Genomic DNA, 12,149 nt, shown 5'->3' on the forward strand with positions numbered 1-12,149 from the left:
TAATACTAGGGGTTCTTAAGAGGGCACTTAAGGTTGAACAGCAGAGGGTAAGCCCACTGAAAGCGTATGCAGTTATGTGTGCCGGTGCGTTTTCCTGTGGAGAGGGGTGCAAAGGTAGCGTTTCTCACATTATCTAAGGAACAAACCCCCTACCACTTTAAGACAGACGGACAAAGCTCTGGGTTGCAGGCTCGCTTCCTCTCTATCAACTCCTTTTCCCTTTCATCCTTCTCTACCATCTCTGTCTGGGCCTCCTGGGGCCTCAGGCCCTTCTTCGGCTTTGACTTCCAAACTAATCCCTTCTCAGCCCACAATCCCCCAGGTCACAGACATGGCAGGAGCAGAGAGCCTGCAGACCCCACAGAGGGGCTAGGGAGGCTAATAGCTTCTAGAGAGACTAGATGATGTGCATAGACTGCTTGCCCACACTTGAAGAATGTCTATCCTCTGATGCTAGTTCCCTCTCGTATGCTTAGGGTGGAGGAGTGAGGGGAGGCTTTAATTTTGTGATTTCCTTCAGCTAATATTGAGTCCACCTGGCTAGGCCCTGTGCTTAGCTCTGAGACACCAAAGGTGGTCAGGACAAGCCCCCAGCCCTCTTGGAATTTTGTGTTGCTATTGTCTTTTTAGGGCTGCACCCAAAGCATATGGAGGTTCCCAGGCTAGGGGTTGAGTCAGATCTGTAGCTGCTGGCCTGTACCACAGCCACAGCAGTGCCAGAACTGAGTGTCTTTGACCTACACTACAGCTCACGGCAACGCCAGATCCTTAACCCACTGAGCAAGGCCAGGGATCAAATCTGTGCCCTCATGGATGCTAATCAGATTCGTTTCCACTGAGCCATGACTGGAACTTCTCCTTCAGCTAATATTGAGTCCACCTGGCTAGGCCCTGTGCTCTCATCTGAGACACCAGGGTGATCAGAACAACAAGCCCCCAGCCTCTTGGAATTTAAGGCCTGGATGGGGAGACAAAAATCGAACTGGTACTGACCTCCAGGGCAAAGACCTTAGGCCTACCCCTCCCCAGCCCTCTCCTGCCTGACATACTAAATACGTACTGAACAAGTGAAAAATATACACAAAAGTATTTTGGCCAATTGTGATAGAGGGTATGAAGAAGCATGGGGAGCTATGAGGACTTATCATGGGGAGGGGGGGAAAGAAAATTTGAGGTCCTATATACTTTTAAGGGTTAATAACTTCTTTAAGGAAGTGAGACTTGAACTTTTTATGTTTCTAAAGTTGCTACAATGAACATGTATTCTTTGATTTATTTAAAAAGGAAAATGTGCATCATTATGATAAATTACCCAAATCAACTGTTATATGCAGGCAGAACCATCAAAATAAATGCAATGAAGATAACAGTATGGCTGGTGTCTTGTAGCTAAGACGGAAGCCTGGGAGCCTGGAGGGCTGCTCTTTGTATTAACAAAGAGCCAGAGCCTGGAGCAGGCGCACAGCTGGGCCTCATTGCTCTTTGAGGGACCCAAAGGGAGTGAGCTCTTATTCTGAAAATGAGCATGACTGAAGGGTTCCCATACACAACCACTCAGGAAAAACCTAGATGGGTAGATGGAGGTACAGCAAGTAAGATGTCACTCATGTCACAGGGTGGAGGAACAAAGAGTGGCAGGCATGGAGAGGTAGGAGTGACCATCTTTATCGGGCCTCACAGGTGGCCTGACTTTAGACCTAAGTTTTTTTTTTTTTTTCTTTTTTTGGTCTTTTTGCCATTTTTTGGGCTGCTCCCGTGGCATATGGAGGTTCCCAGGCTAGGGGTCAAATCGGAGCTGTAGCTGCCAGCCTACACCACAGCCACAGCAACGCAGGATCCAAGCCACATCTGCAACCCACACCATAGCTCACGGCAACGCTGGATCGTTAACCCACTGAGCAAGAGCAGGGATCCAACCCTCAACCTCATGGTTCCTAGTCAGATTCGTTAACCACTGCGCCATGACAGGAACTCCAGACCTAAGCTTTAAAGGGTAAACACGGAAAGCTTGCCAGAAGGGAGCAGGACAAGGAGAACCTGAGGCAGAGGAAGCAATGTGTGCACACTATGTGAAAGCCCCCTGACCCCCAAAGAAATGTATTCTGATTGTTCAGCACCATCAAATATCATCAGACGATGGAGATGATGTGGAGGCATCTGCTCACTCAGGACAGGAATACGTCTAACAGTGGAGTGGGCAGCCTTGGTGACCTGTGGCTGGATTATGCCAACAGAGGCTACATGGCAACAGCATTTGGCAATCGAGCCACAGGAAGCCAGGACCCCTGGAGAGGGAATGGCAGGCCCTCCTGGTCTAAGATGAGAGTCCTCACCAAATTCTTGGTGTTTCTTGCCGCTTCTGTTGGGAAAAACAAGGGAGGGCTGACCTGCAGCCTCCTCACACTGGTCTAGGCATTTCTTTTTTCATTTTTGGCCACCCCTCAGCATATGGAATTCCCGGGCCAGGGATCCGATTAGCCATAGCTGCAACCTAAGCCATGGTTGGGGCAACACCGGATACTTAACCCACTGTGCCGGGCCAGGGATTGAACCTGCAAGCCAGAGCTCCCAAGACACCACTGATCCCATTGTGGCACAGTGGAACTCCTAGGCATTTCTTCTTTTTTTTCCTTCTTTCTATAGCTGCACCTGTAGCACATGGAAGTTCCTGGGATAGGGGTTGAATCAGAGCTGCAGCTACCTGCCGGCCTGCACCACAGCCACAGCAACGCAAGATCCAAGCTGCATCTGTGACTTACACTGCTGCTCATGGCAATGCCAGATCCTTAACCAGTGAGCGAGGCCAGGGATTGAACAGGAATCCTCATGGACAGTATGTAGGGTTCTTAACCTGCTGAGCCACAATAGGAACTCCATGGTCTAGGCATTTCTAAGACAGTTTTCCCATCTCCTCCATTCCAGTGGGGCAGGAGGATCAAACCAGGTGGCTCCAGGAGCAGGCTCTCACCCATGACCAAGAGAGATGGGAGCTGGGTCTCCCTCTACAGAGAAATGTGACCGAGTTCCACCAGATTACTGGAAGTTCAGCTTCAAGATCCCCACTCCCCACTCCAGGTAAGGTGACCAGCTCATTCCAGTTTACCCCAGACTTTCCCAGTTTGGGCACTGAAAGTCCGCTGTCCCAGGAAATCTTTCTGTCCCGGGACTGAGATGTTTGGTCATCCTAATTGCGGCCCTCTCCCTCTCCCCAGGACACACATCCAAGAATCTCTTTTCTTTTAAATTTTTTGGCCACCTGGTGGCACATGGAGTTCTCAGGCCAGAGATCAGATCCTAGCCACAGCTGCAACTGAGCTGTGGCAACACCAGATCCTTTAACCCTCTGTGCGTCTTAATGCTGCAGAGACGCCACTGTTGCCATTGAGCCACAGCAGGAACTCACCCAGAATCTTTTCTTAACTACATTTATCTTGCTTGAAGTAGTAGGGCAGGTGGGTTGTCTTTGTGGCCCTCAGTGACATGCAATGCTGGTTAACTGAGCACTTGGTATAAATGGGTCCTAGCTCCATGGACGGTGCATTCCAGGCAGCAACCAAATGGATATTGGACAATTCCACAAGTAAGCAGTTACATAATTAGACCATTTCCAATTACTGTGAAATAAATTCCCCCCAAATTTAGCAGCTTGAAACAATAAACATTTATCATCTCACATGGTTCCAAATAGGTCAGGGATTCAGGAGTGGTTAGTGGGGATGGTTCTGGCTCAGGGTATCCCACAATGTTGCAGTCAAGATGTTGGCTTGGGGGGTTGTGGCTCAGCGGGTTAAGAACCCAACACAGTGTCTGTGAGGATGTGGGTTCAACCCCTGGCCTCACTTAGTGGGTTAAGGATCAATCCGGCGTTGCCACAAGATGTGGCGTAGGCTGGCAGCTGCAGCTCCAATTTGACCCCCAGTCCAGGAACTGCAGGTGTGGCCATATGCTGCAGGTGTGGCCATAAAAAGAACGGGGGAAAAAAAAAGATGTTGGCTTGGACTCTGGTCACCTGAAGGCCTGATGGAGGCTGTGGGATCTGCTTCCAAGGTAGGTTACTCACACACCTGCAAGTCAGTGCTGGTTGTTGGGCAGAGGTGTCAGTTCCCTGCCAGTGAGCTTCTCCAGGTGCTGCTTAGGTGTCTTCACCACATGGCAGGTGAGTGATCCAAAAGAGAGTCAGGTGGAACCTTCAAGGACTTTTATGACTTGGCCTTAGAAGTCACACTGTCATTTTTGCATATTCCATTGGTTACACATATCATCCCTGCAGTGGGAAGGGGGCATGACAGAGGTGTGAATACCAATATGTAAGATTCCTGCATGCTGGCTACCACAATTAGGTTTTGCACTAGGCTCAACTTTGTGACTGGCATTGGACTCAGCCCTTCAAGCCATCTATTAGCAAGCCTCCCCAGAATTGCCATCTTCTGTCCTAGGATCTATGGCTCCCCTCCTTCTCTGAGGTCCCTTCCTGCCCACCACTGAGTCTGTGACATCTCTTTCATCCTCCTCTCTCTGTAGGGAGCTGACCCATCTCTTCTCCTCCCTCCCTCCTTTCCCAAAGCTGCCCTCATGGAATCGACCTTCGTAACTCGTTGCCAAGACCTACTGCCCAATCTGTGAAATGAAATGAGAGGAGCCAGGGACAAAGACAGATGGGCACAGCTGAGCAAAAAGAAGCAGGCAGGTTCATAAGTGTAAAATATGGACAAACCTGCCATCATCTATTCCCTGGGACAAATAGATCATCACTGAATGGGCTGCAGAAGAGCAAAGAGACAAATTACCCAGCTGTGGCAATGTCACCTGCTCCTTATTGATGGGCTTTCACACTCGGGCCCAACTGCTTTCTGAGAATTGCATTCTCCAGCTCCTAGGAGACCCCACACAGCAGTGGCAGGGACAAGAAAGCTTTTATGTCTCAGCTAGGGTATGAGCCCCACTGCCAAATCCCAGCCTTTCTGTAGTATGCATCATCTGCAGATATGAATTATGTGTCCTTGACACAGTGCCACATAAAAACACTCTCAAAGCGCCACTCCGTGTCTAAACTGGAAATCATACAAACACCAGAAAAGGAAAGCATATTGAACAATTTCAAAGCTGTTGGGATGGAATGAATTATAAATTGTGTTTACGCTGCTGCCACAAGGCGGCGTCTCTACAGCCGAGAACAGACTACGTTCTGTGACATTAGCACCACGGAGCTAACCAGCCACCCTTTCTGTCATTATTGAACAAATCACACAGCTGTTAGTGTGCTTTGGACTCTAGCAACTGCTTCGTGTGACTACTGAGCTGTTATCTTGCCAGCCATTCATTGCCATTATAGACCACTTAAAAAAGCTGTAACAACATTATTCAACATCATCCACAAAGTTGAAACACCTACTGCTGAAAACCACACCCCCAATCAATACTTTGGAGTAGATCTTGGACATGATAAACACCACGAAGACTGAACCACCGCCCTGGCAGGTAGAGATAAGGCTACAAACATACGAAGCAGCATCAAAGGCAAAAATATGACAAGATGGTTGTAGATTTATGAGCTGTATGGAGCACATTTCATCGTCTATTTCACATTCATTCCTATGGGGAAAAATGGGTCTTGGAAGACAAAGTTTGGAATCATGTAAAGTTTACAGAATGCATCCTTCCTGAAAGAAATGTGATTTCCATGAACCTCCCAAGGAACCCTGACATAAATACAGCTCCTGGGGCCCACTCCTAGAAAGGGAACGTTTTGGGTTGAATTTCATCCTGTGAAATAATAGAAAATCTTTTTTTTTTTGTTCTCTGCCCCCTCATTCCTGGCACAGAGCTCCTAAAATTCTTGTCATTTCCTAAGTGATAAAAGCACTAGGAGCCCTTTTTTGTTTGAATATGAATATTTGGTCTTTGACTATGGCTCCTGACACAGAACTCTTAAACCCGCTGGAACTTCCTGGGTGATAGGAACATCTTCTGCTCTAATGAGGCCAAGCTTGTGGGGCTCCTGGATAGGGGCTGGTTACCAGGAAGACTAAGCCATCATCAAAAGGTTGGAGACCCAGCCCCCATCCTCCTGGGAGGGGAGAGAGGCTAGAGACTGAGTTTATGATAGATTATGCCTACATGAGGGAGCCTCCATAAAAAGCCCAAAAGCATGGGGTTCACAGAACTACCAGTTTGGTGGACACGTCCATGTGCTTGGAAAGTGGTGCACCCCAATGCCACAGGAACAGAAACTCCTGCTCCCTGCATAAACCCACTGCAGACCTCATCCTAGGTATCTCTTCATCTGCCTGTTCATCTGTGTCCTTTGTTAACTAAAAATCTGGTTAACCTAAGTGTTTGCTTGAGTTCTGTGAGCCAGTCTAGCAAATTCTCTAACCCAGGGAGGAGGTCACAGGGTCCCCGATTTATAACCTGTCAGTCAGAAGTTTAGATTACAACCTGGACTTCCCATTGGCACCTGAAACCCGGGGCGGGAGCCGGGGGCAGTCTTGTGGAACTAAGCAGTAATCTGTGGGGTCTGTACTAACTCTAGTTAGTGTCAGAATTGAATTGAATTATAGGACATGCAGCTGGTGTCCCAGAGAATTGCTTGGTGTGGAAAACCAGGCATGTGGTGTCAGAAGTATTGTGAGTGTGAAAGTAAAGGAGAAACACAGGAGTGTTTTCCCATATGTGTCCCATAAAAAAAAAGATACTGAGGAGCTCCCATTGTGGCGCAGTGGTTAATGGATCTGACTAGGAACCATGAGGTCTCAGGTTCAATCTCTGCCTCCCTCAGGTGGGTTAAGGATCAGGGGTTGCTGTGGGCTGTGGTGTAGGTTGCAGACGCGGCTCAGATCTGGTGTTGCTGTGTCTCTGGCGTAGGCCGGCGGCTACAGGTCTGATTAGACCCCTAGCCTGGGAACCTCCATAGGCTGAGGGAAGCAGCCCTAGAAAAGGCAAAAAAACAAAAACAAAAAAAGATACTGAGGTCGTAAGCCCACACCTCAGAATGTGACCTTATTTGGAAATAGGGTCTTTACAGAGGTAACCAAGTTAAAATGAGGTCATTGGGGTGGGCTCTAACCCAACATAAGTGATGTCCTCATAAAAAGGGGAATCTTCTCTTTCCCTGCCACCACCGAGTCCTGCGGAGACAGAGGCTTAGGTGCACTCAAAATTTGGCTCCGCCCCTAACCCACGGACCTGGCTGAGGAAGGCATTGCTGCTGGAGGTGTAATGGACATTAATACTGCTCTACAAGAGGTGCTGAAGACCGGCCTCATCCATGATGGCCTAGCCCGTGGAATTCACCAAGCTGCCAAAACCTTAGACAAACGCCAAGCCCGTCTTTGTGTGCTTCCATCAACTGTGATGAGCTCATGCCCTTTGTGCTGAGCACCAGATCAACCTAATTATGGCGATGACAACAAGCAACTAGGGGAATGGGTAGGCCTCTGTAAAACTGACAGACAGGGAAAACCCTGTAAAGTGGTTGGTTGCAGTAGTGTGGTGGTGAAGGACTATGGCGAAGACTCTCAGGCCAAGGATGTCATTGAGGAGGACTTCGAATGCAAGAAATGGTCAAATAAAAAAACTGGTTCTTAAAAGGGGGGGGGGGGACTCTTGGGAATTCCCTGGTGGCTCAGTGGGTTAAGAATCGGTGTAGTCACTACTATGGCACAGTTCAATCCCTGGGCGGGGAACTTTTGCTTGCCCCAGGTGTGGCCAAAAAAAAGGAGGGCAGGGGAAAATTGGACACATAGACAGCCATGCACAGAGGGAAAAGGATGCACAGAGACACAGGGAGAACACCATGGGAAGATTGGAGTGATGCAGCCACAAGCCATCGAACTTCTAGGGGTTCCAGAAGTTTCAAGAGGTAAGGAAAGATCCCCCAGTACAGGTTAGAGGGAGCAGCGCCCTGTGACACCTTGATCTCAGACTCCTGGCCTCCAGAGCTGGGAGATAGCACATTTCCGTTGTTCTGAGCCACTCAGTTCTTATGATGACTTTGTTACTCCAGCCTTGGAAACAAGTATCTACCTCAGCAAGGAGCACAGAAAAGAGCAGAAAATTGCCAATTAGGCATGGGCATGAATTTTAGGCCAGAAAATAGTCATGTTTCAGTGCTTGCTGTAGACGAGGCCTCATGTAACCTGCAGCACACCATCCATGGAAGACTAAGGGCCCACAGCCAGAGATCCAGGCTCTAATTCTATTAGGCTGTGTAGTCTTTGGCCAGTAACTTAGCTTGGGCATCTCAGTTTTCCTAACTGTCAAATGGGCATAATAACCTACTGAATCATGAGAATTAAATGCAAATATATACATATGAAAATGAGCACTGGGGAGTTCCTGCCGTGGCTCAGCAGTTAACAAACCAGATAAGCATCCATGAGGACACAGGTTCGATCCCTGGCCTCCCTCAGTGGGTTAAGGATCTGGCATTCCTGTGAGCTGTGGTGTAGGTCCCAGACAGGGTGGCTTGGATTCCAAGTTGTGTGGCTCAGGTGTAGGCCGGTGACTATAGCTCCGATTCAACCCCTAGCCTGAGAATCTCCATATGCCACAGGTGTGGCCCTAAAAAGACGAAAAGAAAAGAAAATGAGCATGGAGTTAACATGTGCTCTGAGGCTTTGCTATTTGCAATCCCATTTCCTATTCTCCCCACTTTAGCTGATGATGAAATGGAGGTCCAAAAATGATAAAAACCTTTTCAAAGTTACACAGCACCTTAGACACAGAGGATGCTATATAAATATTAATTCCTATTTAAGGAGTTCCCCTTGTGGCTCAACAGGTTAAGGACCTGGCCCTGTCTCTGTGAGGATGCGGTTTCGATTCTTGGCCTCCCTCAGTGGGTTAAGGATCCAGCAATGCTGCAAGCTGCAGCATAGGTCACAGAGGCAGCTCAGATCCGGTGTTGCTGTGACTGCAGCTGAGGTCGCAGGTGCGGCTGGGATTCAACCCCTGGCCGAGGAACTGTGTGCTGCAGGTGCCATAAAAAGGAGTTCCTGCTGTGGCTCAGTGGAAAGGAATCTGACTAGCATCCATGAGGACGCAGGTTTGATCCCTGGCCTTGCTCAGTGGGTTAAGGATCCGGCGTTGTCATGAGCTGTGCTATAGGTCGCAGACGTGGCTCGGATCTGATGTTGCTGTGGCTGTGGCATAGGCTGGTGGCTACAGCTCAGATTAGACCCCTAGCCTGGGAACCTCCATATGCCATGGGTGTGGCCCTAAAAAAAGACAAAAAAAAGTAAAAAAAAAAAAACCATTTAAGAGGAGCTCTTGAACATGTCATATCATTTATTATTATGCCCATTTTTACAGATGAGGTAACTGAGGCTTGGAGAAGTTAAGTTATGCCCAAAGTCACAGAAAAGTAGAAGTTCTCTACTCGGGTATGCCTGCCTCCAACACTGCAAGTGACAGCCTAGGCAAATTCAAGGATCTTCAATCCCAGGCCTGAAGGGAGGAAGGTAAGTGCCAGTGATTTCTTAAGGTCTTATAGGTTCTTACTCATCATTCATCAGGTAGCAGCTGCCTTCATCCAGGCTCAGTGCTTCAGGATAGCACCTTGGAGCATCCTAGCCTTGACCTCAGAAGGTGTAGGCCCCAGGTCACACATCACTGACCTTCTCAAGGAGGGGACAGAGGCATCCCCTGGTTTTGTCCTCAAAATCTCCAGACATTGTCAAATGCACCCCGGTGGGAAAGGATGTCACTTTGAGAACCACTGATCTGGTAGAATGCTGGAACAAATCATGTCAGGTGAGATCGGGATGAAAACAGTCTTGGATACAAACTGCGACTCTACCAATTATGACACTGGGTGAATTACTTAGTTTCAGCCTTATCCGGTTTCCCCATGTATAAACTAGGGATATATATCTACTGAATAGGGTTTTGATAAAGAGCAAAATAGGTAAAGCATGCAAAGCACTTTGCAGAGTACCTTATATGGTAAGCACTTAATATTTTGTGACTATTAACATTGTTCCCATAGTTGAGACCATAAGTATTTCCTCATGCCCTTCACTTATTCATGCAACAAATATTTATTAACTGGTGTCTGTGTGCCAGTTCTTTCTTAGCGAGCCCTATATGAATTTTTCCTTCTCAGAACCTTCTCTGGTACATACCATTTATTACCATCTCTATTTATTCCTTGTGAATGGCACTTTTAATGACAGCATAGTATTCCATCACATCTATTTTGATTCCTGGCCCTGGCCTTGCTTCTGAGATCTAGAACCGTACATCTACCCAGATGTCTCCCTAGGAATGCTAAATTTCAGCCAATCAGGCCAGTGCCTAGCACCCAGGGAGCCTTCCATAAAAACAAGCTATCAGTGTTATTTTCAGCCCCTGCTGCGTGATTCACTCCTCAGTGGCCCAGAGTCACTTATGTCACTTATTTTCTGTCAGCAGCTTTGTCCCTCAGTTAAAGCTGTGATTTGTTGTCCCTGTGGGGAGCCCATAGGAAATCTAGCCTGGTTTTCCCACCTGCAGGGAAGAAGAGAAGCAATGAAAATAAAGACACTCCCACGATAAGCCCACAGTGCCCTAAACAATCAGTTTGGTGGGGAGAATTTGCTAGCAGTAGGCAGGGCATAAAGTTCTCCCATGGCAGCCTGGCTGGGTGTGCCAGCAAATGTTACTGGAGCCTGGCTGGTGCTTCACAGGCACTGTGGTGGCCTATGGGGAAGAGTAATTTATGCTCTTAATAGAGTTATAGCATCAGTGTCTGCTGAGGGCTCCAGAACTGTAGTTCAGGGTCTTGGGGCTGTAACCAGGAGGAGCAATTCAGAAGCCACCACCAGGGAAGGAGAGCAGAGTAGAGGTAATACGAGCAGTCTCTGGGTGGAACAGACCTGGGTTTGAGTTCCAGCTTTGCCTCTCAGCAGTTAGATGCTAGCCAGCAAGTAGCTCCGTCATGCTGAGCTTTTTCTTCACCTGTAGAGTGGGGGTGGGGGTGATAATGATAGTTAATACCTGTGCAACGCTTAACCTTCAACCACTCAGCTAGGCAACCACTAAGAATTAACTTAAAATTTGGATTAAAAGAGAAACAGAAACACACACACACACACACACACACACACGAGTTCCAGTTGTGGCTCAGCAACTAGTATCCAAAGAGGACTCGGATTCAATCCCTGGCCTCCCTCAGTGGTTTAAGGATCCCGCATTGCCCTGAGCTGTGATGTAGGTCGCAGATGCGGCTCAGATCTGGCATTGCTGTGGCTGTGGTGTAGACTGGAAGCTGCAGCTCCAGTTGGACCTCTATCCCAGGCGCTTCCATATGCCCCAGGTGTGGCCCTAAAGAACCACAACAAAAACACAGAAAGTTATACTCCCCTACCTCTCTCTCACACACATTCACTGTAACCCTTGAGGAAGTTTAAACAAAAATCATGTATATGATCTGAAACTGGAAATCACACAGAACACAACATAAAAACTGCTTTCATTTTTCTAGTTTTTTAAATCTACAGAAAGAATAATTTCATAAGATTCAACGTAGTATGACCAGTCACTTATCTAAAGCTTTATATGGATGATCTCGCTTAAATTCCTCAACAACTCCATGAGACAGATGCAATTATTACCCCCTCCCGCGGTAACAACTAGAATTTCTCCTCAACAGAAGCTGAAGGACTTGGCGGAAACTGCCCGCTACCAAGCGGCCTCAAGTGATTTGAAAGTTTAAGAAAAACCAAGTCAGTACATGTAATACATGCAATTAAGTGCTAAACAGGATTGGCCGCTCGGCGTTCGAAACGCAGTCTCCTGGGGCGCCACACTCGGCGCAGACCTGGTCCGAAGGGCAGTCCCTTGCTGAACTGAGGAGTGACTCATCTCCCGCGCCCCGGGAGCAGCCTCTTCTTGTTTTCCTGGGAAAGGCGCGCCGGGCTCCCCGCGTCAACCAGTCTTGCTAGAGTAGGCGTACCCCTACGAACAAAAGCGTTCGGAGTGACGCTGCCTTAGCCACTCAACGTCGAGGGTAATCCCGCGCCTCCAATTAGATCTGAACTTCCAATTGGTAAAGTCCTACTGAAGAAGGTGGGACAGCGGGAGAAAGTCCCGCCTCCCTCAGAGTTCTCAGCCAATCGTGGTGTCTAGGCTGCAGCCGCCGAGTTAGGTTGCGTTGCGTGTAGCGCTCT

At 48.2% G+C, this 12,149-nt stretch overlaps 1 pseudogene; it reads left to right on the forward strand.

The window, feature by feature from the left end:
• On the forward strand, window positions 7,177-7,602 carry LOC106505963 (annotated as a pseudogene).

This window comes from Sus scrofa, chromosome 14, assembly GCF_000003025.6.
Source record: "Sus scrofa isolate TJ Tabasco breed Duroc chromosome 14, Sscrofa11.1, whole genome shotgun sequence".
Lineage (NCBI taxonomy): Eukaryota > Metazoa > Chordata > Mammalia > Artiodactyla > Suidae > Sus > Sus scrofa.